Here is an 18,917-nt window from a genome sequence, read left to right on the forward strand (position 1 = left end):
ACCCCATTCTCCTGCCTCAGCCTCCCAAGTAGCTGGGACTACAGGCGCCCACCAATATGCCCGGCTAATTTTTTTGTATTTTTAGTAGAGACGGGGTTTCACCGTGTTAGCCAGGATGGGCTCGATCTCCTGACCTCGTGATTCGCCTGCCTCAGCCTCCCAAAGTGCTGGGATTACAGGCGTGAGCCACCATGCCCGGCCTGTTCTTTATTTTTTAAAAGAAGTTTCTTAAAACTTTTTTGTTCTGAATCCTCAGAAGGTCTCCATATTTTCAATTATTGAATCACTCTTTCTCTCTCTCCTGTCCCTCTCTTTCTCCCTCTCCCTCTTCTGCTTCCTCTTCTTTTCCCTCTCCCTTTCTGCCCCTGCCTTTATTTCCACTCGGTAAGTTTCCTGTATTTGTTCTTCCTGATGTCTATGCTTAACCATTACTGGGATTGACATGCCAGAGACTTCATGAAAAAAGTTATATTTTCTGTTGTTTTACTTTGATAAATAAGGGTTTCATTTGATTGGAAGAAATAGAAAGAGTGTTTTATAAAGGAGACAGACATGGGGCAGGTAAGTGAACTGCTGGGCCAAGTATTTTCTCTTCCATGTTTGTTATAGCAAATGGTGAGTCTTGTCCCACTTCTTCCAAGGTCTCGATTGTCCTTATAAACAGCCTGCTAAGGCAATGTCTTTGCCTTCTATAGCCCCTTTGTCTTAGCAAGCTGAGTCCGGTAGTGATGTCCACTGGTCTCACTCTGCCCCATATGTAAGTGCTTCCACAGTTACAGAAATGTTTGAGTTTTCTCTTTCCCATGTGGCCTATAGCTTACCTGTTCCTATCTAGTGCTGCTCTGTCGTTGGGAGCCTCTGTGGAATCCCATCCATTATTCCCCATGTGTTGGTAAATCCTTTACTTAACCCAGTCCCATATATACAACATGCCACCCTTCCATGTTTCACAGAGTTGATGTAGATTTTCCCATAATTTCTATATCTTTGGTTATTATAATGGAAATTTGGGAGAAATAGAAGTGAATAACCTGGGATCAAGATTTTGTCTTGGAACAGAACTCAGAGAATGATATGACAACTGGCAGTTTTACAGAGGAGGTAGGTCTTAAAGGGTGGAAGAGGGCACACATGAGCTGGGATTAGAAAGTTCTAGGTTTTAATTCCAGCTTGAACTCTCTCTGGCTATATGATCTTGGTTATATGACCTATCAGTGTCAAAGTCTCTTTCTTAAATCTTTGAGATCTTTAGGAATGGAAATCATTTGTATGGGTAGAAAGGAGGAAGGAAGGCATTAGATATTGAAAATAAGAACAAAGGCACAGACATTGGAATGAGGGTGATCTGTAGGGCTAAGAAGCTGAGGTATTGCCGATATTGTTTGCCTATCCTACAGCCCTTCCTTCTTCTTCTTGGTTGGAAGGGCCCAGTTTTTTCATGTGTCTATCCTCTTTCACACAGCTGTGAGGGTCCCTCTCCACCATGGCTCAGGATCAGGTTCAGGCTTACACATGTGATATGGTAGCCAGGGAGTCAGGAGGGGACATTGAGGGGGCTTCTGGGAAGGTCTTCTCATTGTTGGAAAGAAAACAAGAGACAGAAGTACCTTATTCTGTTGCTCTGGACATTGTTGCATGTGATGCCTTGAGCAGAAGGAGAATGATCCTGAGAACAAGCTCCCTGCTGAGAATGGACTTACCATCCTGGGATGTTAGAGAGGAGAGGAAGAAAGCAGGGTGCCCAGTGACATACAGACACTGAATTAATCAATACTGTAACTTCTGTCTCTTCAGACTTCTTTGATTAATAAAGCCAGTAGAATTGTATGGCTTTTCTTTTTTATATTTTGCAACCCAAAGCATACAAAATGATGTATCAGAGACCAGTGTGTATTTGGCTGTACTAGGAAATAAATGTGGTTAAGTCAGAAGAAGGAATGTCATTAGGAGACTTGAAAACCAGATAGAAGACTTGAGATTTGGTGTGGTAGATCACAGGGAGCTGCAGAAGGGTCTTCAACAAACTGATCTTGATGAATATCGCATTTTAGATAAGATTCATTTAAGAATGATATGGTGGCCAAATTAAGGATGGAAAAGTCTGGATTTAAGAAGACCAACTAAAAAATTTGGTTGGTCTGGGGACTAGACCAGTCTTGTATTAGAGGATGATATGGTTTGACTCTGTGTCCCCACCCAAATCTCATCTTGAATTGTAATCCCCATATGTCGAGGGAGGTGAATGGATCATGGGGGCGGTTTCCCCCATGTTGTTCTCATGATAGTGAGTGAGTTCTCACAAGATCTGAGGGTTTTATAAGCATCTGGCATTTCCTCTGCTTGCAGTTCTCCTTCCTGCCACCACGTGGAGAAGGTCCTTTCTTCCCCTTTACCTTCCACCATGATTGTAAGTTTTCTGTGGTCTCCCTAGCCATGTGGCACTGTGAGTCAATTAAACCTCTTTCCTTTATAAATTACCCAGTCTCAGGTATTTCTTTATAGCAGTGTGAGAACACACTAAAACAGAGGAAATCACTGTCTACTTTTTTTTTGGGGGGGATGGAGTCTCGCTCTGTCACTCAGGCTGGAGTGCAGTTGCGCAATCTCAGCTCACTGCAAGCTCCGCCTCCTGGGTTCACGCCATTCTCCTGCCTCAGCCTCCTGAGTAGCTGGGACTACAGGTGCCCACCACCACGCCCGGCTAATTTTTTGTATTTTTAGTAGAGACGGGGTTTCACCGTGTTAGCCAGGATGGTCTCGATCTCCTGACCTCATGATCCGCCCGCCTCAGCCTCCCAAAGTGCTGGGATTACAGGTGTGAGCTACCGTGCCCGGCCATCACTGTCTACTTTTGATTTAATTTTTCCTTCTTTTCTCTGTCCTCCTATAAGGCCTGGTGGAGAAGAACTTCCTATTAGTGAGACAGGATGTATGTCATTTGGGCAAAGTGCTTAGTATAAAAGATGTCATCAAGGAGAAGGCCGATATTTTATCAAGAAGACAGACAAATGCCCAGGACGTGAGAGATGGAGGATCAAAGAAGAAGTATTTCTGAGATGTAAATGGCACTACCCCTGTCTGACCTATCCTACCAGTTTTGTTCACTGGACTTGTTGAGATGGTAAAACCAAACGGGAAGGAGAAATTATTACTCCCTAATAGCAGTTGCGGGCATCCAGTGGCTTCATAACTGCTTCTTAGTTTGAGAAGCCTCTCAGGTAGGAAAATGTATTCTGCCATAGACTTTGGATACCCCTATGTATACTTACCTGTGTGATATTCCTTTATGAAGAAAACATATTTCTATTTAATTCTTAGTTTAATATGAAAACCTGTAAAATAGGGACATATAGTCAGGTCCCAGTTAAGCTAATCTGATATTTGAACATTTGGATTTAAGATAACACAGTGTTTCCATTATTAAAAAATCTTCTCCAACAGTTCACTTTAGTAACTTTTCTGGCCTTCATTAAAATATAATTAAAAAATAATACATTATTACATTTTCAGTTGACTTTACTAGCAACATGTCTATTTTGAAAAGTAAACTCCAACTGCAAAGTAAGTTATTTTCGTGCTTGATAAGGACACATTCTTCTAAATAATGATTACAATGGAGAAATTAAGAGATTCACATGGCTTTTACCCAGCAGGGAATGTATCTTGAGACTCAATAAATTTAAGCTAATCTGATTTTTTTTTAAAAAGCACAATTTCTTCTCTATACATAATTGTATTTGGCAGCAAATCCCAGCTGACAAACAGTGGATTAAAAATTAATGGGATTATTTGTCTAATGCTTCAGAAACTCTGGGAGGAGGCAGCTCAAGGATACCATCAAGGAATACAATTTTTCCTCTCCTCTTGCTATACCGTCGTAACCAATGTCTGTTTCACTTTGAGTCTAATATAATATCTAGGTAAGAAGAAGAAGGAATGGGAGAGGAACACCAGTTGACTTTTACTTGTATTTCATTGGACAGAACAGAGTCACTTGGCCACCCCTAGATGTGAGGCAGTCTGAGAAAGTGAGTTTTCTGCTGTCCTGCCTTTATAGTAAAAGGACACAAGTAACAAAAGGTTGGAATGGGTATTGAGCTGGACAATCAAAAGCATATGCTTCAAAGATGTTAGTTGGTTGCTTTGAGAGAAGAAGGAATGCCATATAAGGACAACTCAGATTTCAGATGGCAGGTTGTTTGGCTAGGTTTAGACACAGTGAACTTAAATCACACTTACATGGTGTATCAGTCTAGGGTTGTTCAATAGAACAGTCATCTTAAATAATTTAGGAACAAAGGGGTTTAGTATAGGAATAAGAGCTTAGTTAGATGTTGAGAAATTGAGAGCAAAAGTCAGGAAAACTGCAGACTCCAGTAGGTCGAAAAAGCAGACCTTGGAGACCTGAACCTGAAGCACCAAAGTGAGTTATTTTCAAAAGCTTTTCTGGTAACTGGCATGATTCTCAAGTCTCTGAGAACTTCTGACCTGTATGTCCAGCACAATGGCAGGCACATAGGTGGGACCCAAAAACAGCTTGTTGCTTCTTTGTTAAATAGATACTGAATTCATAAGAATACCTTGGCTGTTGAAACCTACACACCAGTGCTGAAATCTACATATCAGTGTCCAGACACACCCAATATCTGAATGACGGCTCAGTCTAGGCAACACGCCACTCCAGGTATTTCAGGTAGAAGGAAATGGATACAGGGAATTGGTTACACAGATGGTGGAAGAGCTGAAAAGCCAAACAGGACTGTGAGGCAACACAAAAATCAGCAACCTTAGGAAGCCTCTACCACCCTGTGGCTGAAGGGCATGAGAACCTGTAGTATTACCAGAGAGCATAAGCTGAGGTCATTTGGCAGAAGCTAGGAGGGAAGGGGTTTTCTAGTGGAGCTGGAGTCGTGAAGACATAGTTGCTACCCTGTAGCAAAGAGAGAATGGGGAGGAAGTACCCTGGCTTCTTCCTTTCTCCTACCCTCCAATCTTCTGTCTGTGCTTCCACTTGGCAGAACTGAGACAGAAGCCAGTTGACTGCAGAAGTCAGCCTGTAGGGGTCAGCCTCTGTGATACAGAGCAGAGTAGAACAACTACAAGAAATAGATCTGAGGGTGAATAGGAAATGATAAGTACAGGCTGTGTGTGTGTGTGTGTGTGTGTGTGTGTGTGTGTGCGCGCGCATGCGCGTGCACGGTGCTTGAGGATGGAGAAGGATCTCAATGGGGTCTACGTGAACTGGCATCTTTCCTGGTGCTTCAACATCCGCTTATGTTCTGCATAATCCTGGAGACCTAGGCTTTGACCTACTAGTGCCATATACTGGCAGTTTGATGGCTTAGCTGTCTGGCCCTGCTAAGTCTATGCTATTTTCATTCTCCCCTTGTGGCCGGTTCTAACAGGCAGACTCTGATATGATTAATGCTTGGCAAAATTGCAGTTGTGCTGAGCTTTTTGATCCAGTTTGAGTTTGTTATGAATTAGATGAAAGGTGGGATAATTTGCAGAGATGAGGAAGGAGATTTAAGATTTAGAGATCATGACTATGTCAGTTCCCCTTGAAAATTTCCAAGTTTGATTTAAAAGTTTTAATATTGGTTAGAGAGTAGGTCCTTAGTTTAAGAGTTATTTGATTTATTGAAGAATTTATGTTAAATGTTACAATACTTCCCTAAGTTTACTTAGGAATTTAGAGGCTCGAACACTGTACCTGGTAAAGTTGGTATCTGTGGCCCTGCAAAAAACTTTATACTGTTTTTCATCATGTATTTTAACATCTGTAACTGGCAAAGTGATTTTATTGATCATCTTCATGCTGAATTATCTAAAAGGTGGCAATGCATGATTTACCTAGTGAGCATTCTTAATGTTCAAATTGTCTTTGGGATATGTATGAAATGTGTAATTGGAATGCTGGACCTTGTTGGTAAGTTAATTCATTTACAACGTGTTGCAAACCTGCACACTCAAATGCAGCCTGAAATATTTATCTGTACATTTGACAAATTCATAAAAATGGCCTGTAGTGGGTAATGTCAGTGCTGTATCCAGATCCAAAAACATCTTTTAAATATTTAACTTCCAGCCACCAGCACCTATGGCCCATTCTCTGAGGATTGCCCCTACTTTTTCCTTCACATGCAGAGAGAGGGAACTGCCTGGGGATTCATGTTCCCCTGAGGTGGTTCTTACCTGATGGGAGCTAGAGTTTGAAAGTTCCAGCTCCCTTGTCTGTGAAGTCAGGGCAACTCTGAGGATTAACTAAAACTACAGAGTTCCCCGGCAAGGTCAGACTGAAGCCACATTCCGTGGAACTCTGCTGGAAATCACCCCCTTGCTTGGCTTTGGAATTCTGATTGCTGTGTGACAAATTATTACAAAATTTAGTGTCTCAAAACAACTAAACGTTATTATCCCATGCAGTTTCTCAAGGCCGGGAATCTGGAAGTGGCTTAGCTGGATGGTTCTAGTTTAGGGTCTCTCAAGAAGTTGTAATTGAGCCGTCAGCTGGGGCTGTAGTCATCTGAAGCTGGAGAATCTGCTGCTAAGCTCATTCACAAGGTTGTTGGCTGGAGATCTCAGTCAATTCCATGCCATGTGGGCCTTTACACAGGGCTGGCTGTCTTCAAGGTATGGCCCCTGGATTCTCCCAGAGCTAGTGGGGGTGGGGGAAAAGAGAGATGGGGGGCAGAGAGAGACAGACAGACAAGGGGAGGGGAGAGGAGAGAGAGAGAGTAAAAGCAAGTCTTTTATAGCCTAATCTTGAAAGTCACATACCATCATCTTTGTGGTGTTCTATTGGTCACACTGAAATCAACCCTGATACACTGTGGGAGGAGACTATACAAGGGTGTGAATAACAGGAGGTGGGGACCATTGGGGGCCATCCTGAGGATTAACTCTCACAGTTTCTCTTCCTTCCCTGTTCCCTGCTTCCCCCTCTCTTTTACTCATTTCCCATGGCAGGATTTCCTTAATAAATTACTTATATGAGAATTCTTGTCTTAGGATCTACTTCTGCAGAGCCTGACCTAAATAATTGCTATTTCTTTGTCTAAAATAGGGGTCAGAAAACTATAGTCAGTGGGCCACATCCAGCTTGCAAACTAAGAAGGTTTTAAAAATATTTTTTAATGATAGAAAAAAATCCAAAGAAGAAATTTTTTTCATAATATGTGAAAATTATATGAAATTCTAATATCAGTGTCTATTTTATTGGAACACATTTTTAAATGTATTGTCTGTGGTTGCTTTCACACTACAATAGCAGAGTTGAGTAGTTGCAATAGAGACTGCAGGGGCTACAAGGACTAAAATATTTACTCTCTGGCCCTTTATAGAAAAAACAGTTTGCTGATCCCTGGTCTAAAGTAAATCAGCATTGTGTGGTTTATGTTCTGATGATTTTCCAGGCTTTGGCACTACTGGCTTCCTTGGCCTTCAGTCCAAAGTCTTTTCAGTTCACTCGTGTCACTCTTAACGCTTTCCAGTGTTTTTTTTGTCAATCCAGGTAGAAATAAAAATGAATTATTTGGAATTTGCCAGCACCACTCGTCTGCGTGGAAGGAGAGGGGCTGTAACTTTCAGCAGTGGGAGTCTGGTAGAAGAAACAGAGTTCTTGCTTGGTCCTCTGAGTTGTGCCAATTGTCAAAACCCTAAACAACTACTGTGGCTTGATTCTCAGAATAGGGCATGTTTTTACTGTCGTAAGTTGGAATTTCTTCATTTTATAATTTATTTGTAAAAAACTTTTCTTTTAAGTTCAGGGGTACTTGTGCAGATTTATTACATAGGTACACTTGTGTCATTGGAGTTGTTGTACAGATTACTTCGTCACCCTGGTATTAAGCCTAGTACCCATTAGTTATTTTTCCTGATCCTTTTTCTCCTTTAAACCTGCACCCTCTGGTTGGCTGCGGTGTCTGATGTTCCCCTCTATGTGTCCGTATGTTCTCATCATTTAGCTCTCACTTATGTAAGTAGGAATTTCAAATAATTTGGAGAGCAGCCCTTCAAATATCTTTGATGCTTTATTAACACCCAAACCATTTCATGTCCTGATATTTACTTACAGAAGCAGATAGAATTTGATTATAGTTGATCTCAGTGATGAGATGAAATACTACGACAAAGGTTTTCTTTGTATAACAAAATTATATAAAGGGGATAAGTTAGTCATCCCCAACATACTTTATAATTTCAATAAAAACATTTATTACCATTCCTTCTGTTATTATCTTCACACAGGCCTCTGAGGCAGATGAGGTAGATTCAATTCCTAATTTACAGATGAGGAAATGGATAAAATGATAGATTAAAAGTTGGCTAATTACATAGTGGTGAAGCTGGAGCAAGAATCCAGGCCTCTTGGCTTCTAATCCAATGTTCTTTCCACTAAACCACTTGACTATTTAGTGTGTGCAGGGCATTGTATGAAGCACAGTGGGAACTTAGTGTGAAATAATACTTACAATAGTACTTACATTTAAATGCCACTTTAAACTCCCCCCTCCCACAAACATTTATTTTCTCTGTTGAAATTAGTATATATTAGATTACTCTTATTCATGCTGTCTTGTTTAGTAGCTGTCAAGTGAATTTCTATACACATGAGTTTTACATTATAATCGATGTAACACAATTGGTATCTAGAGGAAAAGCCTTTTATCTATTAACCCCTCCTTTATTGGTTCCTTGTTCCCTAAGAAATAGAGCTAAAGCAAGAAATTCTTTGTAATTTTAGTCTTTGACTAGTAACTCCATATGCAGAGGATGTTTTAGACATTTTTTGAGTTAAAATGGGGAAACAACTTCTTGATTTGACAGATCATATGGATTTTAAAAGGATGAGAAACAGCAGTTTGGGCGATACTGGAAAAAGTGTGTTTCACATGAGAGCTTCAGGGTAAAAGCTGGCCTCATTTACCTAACTGGCAAATACAGAAGACATTTTAAAGACTCTATAATCTATCTTACCATTTTGGAAACATGTGAAGTCTTCTTTCCTGATTATAAAGTTGTTAAATGCTCACTATAAAAAATATGGAAACTGTAGAAAGTTAATAAAAATTTGTCGATGACCAACCCAAGGGTATTTACTATACATTAACATTTTAGTGTATTTCCTTCTAGGTAAATTTTCCTTTGATACTATAAAATACACACCCTGTAATTGTCAGAAAAGACTAGGATATGCTGCTGTAATATACAGCCCTCAATCTCAGTGAGTTAAAGCAACAAATGTTTGTTCCTCATTCATGCTTCAAGTCTGTCATAGATGCATTGAGCACTCTGCTTCGTAGTGCCATTTTCTCACTCCTTAGGCTGATAAGAAGCCATTACCTGGAAGCTGCTGTGGCAGAGGGGAAAAAAGCTCTGGAGGCTCTTACCTCAGAAATTACATGTTCTGGTCTGAGGTGACATATACCACTTTCACTCAATGACTTAGTGTCTGGAACTACTCATGTGGGCCAGGAAGTGCCATTGTACCATGTGGTCAGAAAATGAGAGAAATAGAAAAATTTGGCAAACAGCACTAATGACCACTGCACACACCCATCAAGCTGACCTCTATTTTTACTTTCTATCAAAATATAAAAAGACTTCTCATTCCACTAAAATACTTCACAAATGGCATTGAATCAAGTGGATGTACCACAATACATGTAAATACCTCCCATTGTTGGACATTTAGATTGTTTCAGATAGCTCAATATTGTTATTTAAAAATATTTTCCAATCGATTATAAAGAAAGATTTTTCATTTTTTTGCCTATTTTCCTTCAGTGCAGGGAAAGACAAAGATGAACTTCTTACATTTTACAAACAAAAAGGCAATTCATTTCATTTAGTTGTGCAAGAGATGAGATTCAGGAAGGTGCATATCAAAATCCCTCACCTTGATTACTGAAAAATCAATTAGCTCTTATAATCACTTGGGTGAGTCTTTCAGGTTTTTTGGCCCAGATTCTAGCATGGAAGGCCAACTTGGAGATTGGGAAGAAAGGCTGTAATTCCTTTCTTCCTTTTACAAGTAGTTCAGTTGTTGTGAAACCAGAAAGTACTACTTCACTGAAGACAGCTTCACATCATGTGTCAATATTATTTGCTTATGAATCATCATATTACTTCTCGTTAGGGTTATGAATTTTGTGAGGTGATTAGAGGGATTTTTTTTCCAGTACCACAGGAATATTTTTGACTGACAGCCCTGAAAAGAGAATAAAGCTAGTCTTTTTAATGTGCCTTTAATCCTACTCAGATATTCTATTGATGCATTTTGAATGTCTTTTATTTTCACAGTGAGTGATTTCAAAGAGAGATTATGGACTTTTCCAACGTAAATGGTGAATCCTTTCCTTTGTAGTGGCTTCATTTTTTTTTTTAAACCGCTAATTGTCTTTTATGGTCTCCTATAAATATTCAAGTGTTGAACTTTTAATTTTTGAACTTTTCATTTTTTGTATTTTATTTATCTAAGTAAAATCTTAGATTTTACACACATGTACACACACACACACACTTCTTTAGTATAGTCTTTGCATAGTTTGGTGGCCAAGGTCTCTTTAAATATTAAGCTCTTTGAGAGCTGTGTTTTTAAAAATATGACTGTATCCCTCATATGATATTAGCAAGAGATTTTCTCCCTCCAACTCCCGCCCTTCCACGAACGTTCATAGAGAGAGTAAAAGTCTGTTCTTCCTGTTTGCAAGTACATATATCATTGAAGATCAATTCACCAATAGCATGGCAGGGATTCTACTTCAACGCACAAATAATGTGGTGGCAAAGTTTGAACAACTTGGGGCAATAATTATGGATAATTGCACTCGAGGGAAGAACTCAATATGTCCTTAGGCCTTTGAGGTATAGATGGAAGGTCTCCAATAGTTTCTATTATACTAAGCCATAAGGCTTAGTGTCAGCATGACTTACAAGTGCCATTTTCTTTGGCTAACATTTCCTCCTCTTCTTGCCTAGTGGTCCTTACTCATATAGTTCCCATCACTGGGAAAGAAATGTCAAAAGACAAATGTTTGAATTCACATACTAATTTAGTGAAGCTAGATGAAGACTCAAATGAATGTTTGTTTGATGTTAGTCTTTTAGGGTTGCCAAGCCATCTGCCTCATTCAGCAATGGTCTCATTATTTTTCAAGCTTATTCTGCATTTTGTTGATAGATTTATTTAATAGATTTTCAGGAGCTGTTTGCCAATCTTGCTCCCTCTTTCAAAAAGCACCCAACACAACAAGAAATGATGTATGGTGGTCTTCCTGCATTCTGATACTGTCAGTAGGAATGGGATGGAGTCATTTGGGAAGTTGCGATATCCTTTTAAATGGAGACATCTATCAAGGAAGAGAGTTGACAGTTCAGTATGGGACAGCTTTCTAAAGGTCACCCTGTTTAACATGCGTGAGTTGTAATAGCTGGTGAGTCTAATTCTACAGAGTAAAGTGTTAACATTTTATTGATACATTAGCTTTTTCAGCCCTGAGTCCTCTCACAGCTTAAGAGTTAATATCTTACCCCCATATGAGCATTTAACTCCATTCTGGTTGCTAGAATCAGAATAATTATATTCTTATTGACATTTACTTTATCGTATTCTAAAAAAGTATTTAAGATAGATTACATGAAGTAAAACTGGATAATTACAAGAAAAAGATAAGATCCCCAAAGTTAGAGAGATTAATTAAAATACATTAACTTGAAATAATGTAATTAGTGGCATAAATTTGCAGCTTAGAGACAAACATTTGATAAACTCATTTCCAGAAGTGAAATTTTAACATAATTTGTTGGAATAGATTTAATGACCTCATTAAAACATTATTCATAAAGTAGAAATGGGGGGCCAGGCGCGGTGGCTCACGCCTATAATCCCAGCACTTTGGGAGGCCAAGGTGGGCAGATCATGAGGTCAGGAGATTGAGACCATCCTGGCCAACATGGTGAAACCCCGTCTCTACTAAAAAATACAAAAAGATTAGCCAGGCATGGTGGCACGCACCTGTAGTCCCAGCTACTTGGGAGGCTGAGGCAGGAGAATCTCTTGAACCCGGGAGGTGGAGGTTGCAGTGAGCTGAGATTGAGTGATATTTTGGTTTTACAATTTTCACATGAAAATTCAGCTATTGCTGGAGAGTATTAAGTTTCTCCATCATCTGCATCTTATGGAGTATTAGGGAGAAGGAATTATTTTGCATTGAGGAACTCTCTGGGGAAAGGATAGCCATTGATGGAGGTCCTGCAGATTGGGGCCTTGGAGAGCCATAGATCATTATGAGGGAAGGATGGGGAGCAGAGGCAAAGAGTGGCTGAAAGTACAAGGAAAGGCAATTCAGAAAGGTGGAAAGACTTGCACGAAAAGTCTATTTTTCCCTTTTGCCTCAGGCCTCACAGATAGGTCAGAGTATCAGTCATTCATGATATTGAGAATCTGCTCAGTGCAGCCCTTTGAATATTGCCAGAGGCCCTCTACCTTCATACGGTGAGGCAAATGAGCCAGTTGGTTAGTCATCCTATATGGAACTGCTCAGAAGTCAGTGTAGCTCAAACCCAGCCACTGATTGACCGTGTTTCCTGGAAGTAGATTCTGGCAGTCTTTAAATTGAAGAAGGACCCTAACTTGTAAAGGTGTTAGCAATTCACATGTTACTTAGCCCCTTCCTTTCAATTTGGAAACTCCAGATGACCTCCTTAATGTGTTGTTAGACTTACAGCATAAGTCCAACAACTCAATGCCTCATGGATGAAGAGCATTAGAGTTTTGACAGAGAGTGAATAGCCTCAGTACTACTTATATCCTCCCAGGAAGCACCCTAGACATGACCACCACTTAGAGTTCAGTAGGGGAGCTTCAAGGCTTATGTTTTGTTGGGTGGCAACACCAGTGCCATGCCGAATATAGTTTGTGAATTTAGGAGCACAACAGAGGTTACATTGCTTAAGGCTGTGCTTGGCTCACCTCGCTTTATAGCTCTCTTTCTCATGTTGCAGAGTTGTTTTTCATTCCCATTGCAGCTGAAACATACACAGAGATAAAATAGTTTTCTGAGTTTAAGAAAAGAATAAAGAGTATCACTTGGGGGATTGTGAAAAAATATCAAAGTAAAGCAGGTCTCATAATTCGTAAGTCCTAAGCAGTGCTCTAAGGACTGAAAACAGACCATGTTTATCTATAAGTGACCTAGTTTGCTGTGTAGTTTGTGTTTTAGTTCTGGAACTTTCTGTGTGTGTGTGTGTGTGTGTGTGTGTGTATACACACACCCCCTTATAGAGTTATGAAGTGAGGACAGGCATACATTGCATGCAGAGTAAAAAACAAATTAAAAAGGAGGATTCCAGAGTAGTTCTGCTTCATGTATATATTCTATTTATATCTATATTCATAATTCTACCTTTTGAGATAGATCCATAATTCTGTATTTCGAGATGATAGAGTGAGGAAGGAAGCCCTTCCAGATGGCTGCACACTTTTCTAGAGTAAATCTCTAGGATTTTTAACCTTTAATTATAAGAATAAGAATTTATTCATATACTTACTCCTTTCAAGCACGTTGGTTAGAGTTTTGGTAGGCAACTAGAATTCTTCTAAAGGAGTTCTGCTTGACTAAGGATATTTACCATCCACCGCTGGGTAGAGTTTGATTTAGGATGAAAGACAAACTTTAGCCCAATGGTTGAAGGCAATTGCATTAGTGAGGAAATAGGAATTACTCTATGTGAAAATGTGGTTCCTAGGGAACATGGAGGGGGTCTTGAACATTTGACTATCAGGTAGATTTGTAGACTATTTAAACATCAAGGATTTTAGAAGTTCTGAAACTACATGGCTTTAATGAAGAATGAGGTCCTTTTTGTTGTTAGTTCCTCCTTTCCATTCCATTCCTTCTAGAATCCATTCTCTGTTCCTCTCTTTCCTGAGTTGCACTCTGGAGGCTGACCACTAAGGCCTGCATTGCTTATGCTCCCTTTCCAGCTGGCCTTCTGTTGGGTTTAGCCAATGAGAGGCACCGATAAAAAATTAGGGAGGGGAGGAGAGAAATGGTAGACTATTTCTTCTCTACTGTTTCCCAGTTTGGGGCTGTGATTTTGGCTTTTGATCAGTCTTTCATGACCACAGCTTCTTATATCACTGGGTCCCTGTAGAACCATCACTTCCTCCTCTTCCATCTTCCGGACTGAGGGTGGTAATAGCTTCCAATTATTACAAATGTCTGGATGTTTCAACACCCTTTATTGATTCCCTTCCCCCCCTGTCTGTGCTTCTGGAAGTCTCTTGAGCCACTTGACTTGAGTTTTTTCCTGCTGAGACCTTGACAGGTATAAATGTGAAGTAATTTGTATTGAATCATATTGTGAATTGGTGTCAGATTTGGTAAGACTCCACTGAGTACCCTGGATTTTTTTAGTCTGGTACTCTATCTACATGGCATCCCTGCGTGTTCTAAACCTTTCAGGGAGCTTTTGGAAGAAAGGCATTGAGACTTGAGCAGCCATGAATTCTTTATTTTTTCTATTTTGAAATGGAGTTTCACTCTTGTTGCCTAGGCTGAAGTGCAATGGCGTGATCTCAGCTTACCACAACCTCTGCCTCCCAAGTTCAAGTGATTCTGCTGCCTCAGCCTCCCGAGTAGCTGGGATTACAGGCATGCACCACCACGCCCGGCTAATTTTGTATTTTTAGTAGAGACGGGGTTTCTCCATGTTGGTCACGCTGGTCTTGAACTCCTGACCTCAGGTGATCTGCCCACCTCGGCCTCCCAAAGTGCTGGGATTACAGGCGTGAGCCACCGAGCCTGGCCGTGAATTCTTTTTTTTTTTTTTTTTTGAGACAAAGTCTCTCTCTGCTGTCACCTAGGCTGGAGTGCAGTGGCACGATCTCGGCTCACTGCAAGCTCTGCCTCCCAGGTTCATGCCATTCTCCTACCTCAGCCTCCTGAGTAGCTGGGACTACAGGCGCCTGCCACCATGCCCGGCTAAGTTTTTGTATTTTTAGTAGAAATGGGGTTTTACCGTGTTAGCCAGGATGGTCTCGATCTCCTGACCTCGTGATCTGCCTGCCTTGGCCTCCCACAGTGCTGGGATTACAGGCGTGAGCCACCGCACCTGGCCAAGAATTCATTTTTTTTTTTTTTTTTTTAAATCCACACTGGCCTTGACTAGTGTCTCTGTCCATGGTAATAGAGGCTTACAAGGAGGGATATGACCTGGAGAGTCCTGTCCACTCCAGCTCCAAATTGCATTGCAACTGTAATGTGGATGTAACAGGGGAGAATGTGGCATAAGCAAGGAAGTTAAAACAGTAGGGAAATGTATTGGGATGAGAGATAAAGTAGTTTATCACTGTAGAGGAGTTACTTGAATTCTTTTTCCTACTTCATTTTTTCGTAGAAAAAATGAAAGTACAATTTACATACAGTAAAATTCGCTCTTCTGGTGGAAAACTGTGAGTTTTGACAAACACATAGAGTCATACAACCTCTACCACAATCAAGATAAAAAATAGTTCCATCACTACAAATAACTCCCCTGCCTGCTGCCCATTTGTAGTCAGCTTCTCCCCCCACCTGCAACCGCTGTCAACCACTGATCTGTTTTCTGTCTTTATAATTTTTCCTTATCTAGAATGTCATATAAATGGAATCATACAGTTTGTAACATTTAAGTCTGGCTTCTTTCACTTAGTGTAATATGAGATTTATCCATGTCTTTGCATGTGTTAGTAGTTTGTTCCTTTTTATTACTGACCAATATTTCTTTCCGTTTATATAAAACAGTTTGTTTGCCAATTTCCCATGCCCCAGTGGAGGGAAATTTCCATTGTTTCCAGTTTTTGGATATTATGAATAAAGCTTCTATAAGCAGTCATACAAGGGGTTTTTATGTGAACATAAATTTTTTATTTCATCCAGGAGTGGGACTTATAGTAAGGTTATACTTATAAGAAATTGCCAAACTGTTTTCCAACATGTTGGTACCATTTTACACCCCCACAATTGCATGGCTTTAATTTATAAAGAGAAGCAGACATTAGAACCATACAAATAAATATTTTCCTAAAATACATTTAAAACATAAATGATTTGAGAAAGCAAGCTTCATGTTTTCTTTATTTCACAAGGTTTGGCAAGTACTGAAATGAGTTTTCCAAACTTCTTAGCCTTATTAGGTTTAGCTCTTTGAAAAAACAACTAAAAAAGGAGGCTTTTTCAGCCAGCATGACATAAGACAATGAGATGAGGTGGATGAAAGGATGAAAACCAGCTGAGGTGCCTTTTGAGCGTGAATACCTATTTTCCATTTTTAGCAAAAGTAAACTAACGATTAGGAATAACAAAAACCTTTGGGTTCTCCTTATTACTGTGGGAGATAGGAAGGGCACCAAATATGGGAAATGATGATGGTGGGATGAAGATTCATCCCCCTTGCCATTTGTCTGTGGGCGCTGTTAGAAGGTTTCCAGGTGCTTGAAATGCAGTTGGTGCCCAACTTGTCTGTCTGTTTCTTAGTTTGGAGCAGCCTATTGATTTTGCTATTGTGGAGCTCGAAGACCAGAGAAATGGATAGTGCATGTTAAAAACAAACCACAACAATCTCCCCTTCCTGCGACCTGCCGCTGCTCATAGGGGGCAACTGCCTAGTAGATGTGAATAATTGATTTTTCAGCTGGCGCCCCAGCGTCAGTCATTTTCATCAGTCAGCAGGCGAGGACATTCTGCAGCTTCTGACTGTCCCTGACTCGGAGCATGTGACATCTTTGCTTAAGAAGGCCCACAATGTGGTGACTGTTAATTGCCTGCACTTATGAAGTGAGTTTTCCTGGGCTCTCATCCTCTCTCCCCAAACCCATTTGATAGTATATATTACTGGGCTGATTTTTTTCCCCCTTGAATTGCATTGGCTGATGAGCTCTGTGGGGCTGTGATATGTCATCTCTATCATTATTTTCAGCTCCGAGATGACTGGTGATTAGAAAGCTGACCAGGCAGGAGATATGGTGTTGGAGGCCACGAGGCAATGACCCCTGGATAGTTCTGACTATCAAACTGCCTTTACTGTGTAATAGTAAATGTTCTCCCTGTGTTTCTAGCAAAATCAATCACATAGGTGTTCACTGAGATGGGAAACAGAAAAGTCATCTTGCTTGTAGGTTTTTCTAAAGAGAATTATTATAGGGCTTGGGAAGAGTTTCAGTTCCCTAAACTTATTAGAAATACGGTGATTGGCATTTTTTATGATTATAGAAGTCATACATGAAGAGGAATGCAGAAACTAAAGTATAACATTATAAAGGTATAAAAAAACCCCATGACGTAGATAGAATATACAATCTATGTATATACAGATTTTAAAGAATGAGATTATACTCTTTATACAGTTTTGTAACCCTTCTGCTTTCCTTAATAGTGTCTCATGACCCCTTTTGCATGTCAGTAAATAGAAATATGCATCATTGTTTTTAAAAGGTAACTACTATTCAATTTATGGATGAACTATAGCATTTAATCAATCTTCCATTTTTTCATATTTTTATAAATATTATGAACAGTTCTATGATAAATTTCTTTAACCTACATTTCATGTGCTTGTGTGATTATTTCTATGGGAAAGTTGCTAGAAGTAAAATTGCTGGATCAAACTTTATGCATATTTGAATGGTTGAATGGTGTATATATATGTGTGTGTGTGTGTGTGTGTGTGTGAAGAATATATATATATATATATATATATCTTCAAATAATCCTCCAGGAATCTTTTACCAAATTACCTTACCACCAACAAGGAGATAATATCCACGGGCATTATTATTTTTTTGTCTTTTAAAAATTGACCAGCAGACAAATGGTATCTTGTTAGAGTTCTTACAATTCCTAGTGAGGGTGAACGTTTTTCCTATTTTATAGGTTATTTACATTTCTCTTTTGTGAATTGTCTGTTCATAGGCCTTGTCCGTAGAAAATGGTGTATTTTTCTGTTTCTTTTTCATTTGCATGAATTCTGAACATTTCAGTGATACTAAGCTTTCATCATATGTATTTTGCTTGTGTTTCCCCAGTTTTCTGTAGAGCTCAGTGATTTAGAATTTAGACCCTGGAGCCGAGACTGCTTGGGTTCAAATACTGTGGTTCTGTCACTTACCAGCTGAGTTTGTTATCTAACGTAACTGTTTTGTGCCTTAGTTTGCTCACCTAATAGTATCTACCTCATAGGGCTATTATAAGGATCAAATGAATTAAAATACGCAAAGTACTTAGAATGGCACTTGATGCTTAGTAAACACTATAAGCAATTGTTATTTTTATTGTTTGTTTAATGTGATATATTTACGTCATACAGAATCTTAAATTTGCATATGTTCAAATCTATCAATCTTTTCATCTGTGGTTTCTGCTTGCGGGTCATGCTTAGGAAGATCTTAACCTAAAGATTATTTTTGAAAAGCTTCACCTATATTTCCTATTGGTACGTTTTTAAACATTCAAATCTTAAATCCATCTAGATGGAAAAGACTCTAGCATTTCTTACTTTTGTGGCATTGCGTATCAGTGATATTATTTATAATCACCTTGGAAATGACTGATGTTGATAACTATTCAGTATAATTCCTAATGCAGCATCTTGTTTAGGAAGGCTATTGATGCATTTGATAATCACAATAAGGGAAATACCACAGTGTCTCCCTGCAGAAAGATTTGAGTTTGGTGCAGCTGAAAGATTCTATGTGCAATTCTAGGGGATTTTCATTTCAGCTCTGTAATTTTTCATTAGGTGTAAATGGTAGAAAAGTGGATATTTGAGCCTGGATCAGAATTGTTTGTGGTAGGTTCAAAAGCACAGCTACAGTGTTTCGCAGTTCACCTCATCAAAAAATGGAGTATATTGTCCCATCCTTTGAGTCTGGG

Source organism: Hylobates moloch, unplaced genomic scaffold (assembly GCF_009828535.3).
Source record: "Hylobates moloch isolate HMO894 unplaced genomic scaffold, HMol_V3 SCAFFOLD_7, whole genome shotgun sequence".
In the NCBI taxonomy this organism is placed as follows: Eukaryota; Metazoa; Chordata; class Mammalia; order Primates; family Hylobatidae; genus Hylobates; species Hylobates moloch.